General features: G+C 41.1%; 1 pseudogene; it reads left to right on the forward strand.

The window, feature by feature from the left end:
- Positions 1-211: 211 nt before the first annotated feature.
- On the forward strand, positions 212-711 carry LOC112477043 (annotated as a pseudogene).
- Positions 712-1,257: the final 546 nt, after the last annotated feature.

Below are 1,257 nucleotides of genomic sequence, written 5' to 3' on the forward strand. Positions count from 1 at the left end.
AGTGAGAACAGGGGCTGCTGCCTCATTTTTCTGCCCTTCTGGTGCTGCTTGTGTGCTCAGTCGGTGTGGACCTGGTATCTCTTTTGTAAAGCGGCGGCTGAGGAGATTCCAGCCCTCATGGAAGGCTGGAAAAAGCCCAACAAAAGAGTCCATTTTTAAACAGTGAGAGCAAAATAACTTACTGGAGTATAAATGTAAGAGCTGAATGAACATGCCATGGGCACTCGGGTACGAGTGCCCGAGAAGTGGAGAATGGGCCAAGAAAAAGCCCAACAAAAGAGTCAAGACTGAGAACAACAAACATATTAATTCGAAGGTGGTGGGGCAGGATGGTTCTGTGTTGCAGTTTAAGATTAAGAGGCATACTCGGTAAACTAATGAAAGCCTATTGTAAATGACAGGATTTGTCAATGAGGCAGTTCAGATTCTGATTGATGGGCAATCAATCAATGAAACAGATTCACCTGCACAGTTGGAAATGGAGGATGAAGATACAATTGACATGTTCCAGCAGCAGACAGATGATGTCTACCAAAAGGGGAACCTGGTATATCACTCCAGAACTTAGTTCCTCCAGACCAAGAAGACATTCTCAGCTAGAAAATCTGTTTGGTTGTACCACGTCCTGACTACTATAGTATAATTCTTTCATTTTCTCCTTCCTCATTCTTTTTTTTTTTTGTATTTAAAGTAACTGATGCATGTACACAAGCACAGACATTTTTTAAAACTAAATGGCCAATGGTATGTTTTGATTGACATCATGTGGAGATGTGATGGGGAAAAATATGGGTTCTGTGAAAATACCCCCTTTCTCCATGGCATGTTCATTCAGCTCTTACATTTATACTCCAGTAAGTTATTTTGCTCTCACCGTTTAATAAAACCGAACAAACAAAAAAAAATAAAATTTTTGCATACTTGTTGGATTGGAAAATTTTAATGTTTTCCATTTAGTATTGTAAAACCGAGGACAATTTTATAACTTTTCTGTACATGACTATTATATGTAGGGCAATGTCTTTAAATAAATAAATTACTCTAAAGGAAAAGAATCCTGGGATGGATCCCTAGTGTAATGGTTAACACATCTGCTTCGTAAGCAGAAGGTCCTGGGTTCACGCCCTAGGTGGATCCATGGAACATACCCTGGGTGTGCCCAGTCCCGGGTGTGTTGCCATGAGTGTGTGGGAGGAGACGTTCCGCCTTCAGAGATCCAGTTTTAAGGAGAAACGGCAACATCCATAGGTCAGGGGT

The sequence above is a fragment of the Pteropus alecto genome, unplaced genomic scaffold, assembly GCF_000325575.1.
Source record: "Pteropus alecto unplaced genomic scaffold, ASM32557v1 scaffold160, whole genome shotgun sequence".
Classification (NCBI taxonomy): domain Eukaryota; kingdom Metazoa; phylum Chordata; class Mammalia; order Chiroptera; family Pteropodidae; genus Pteropus; species Pteropus alecto.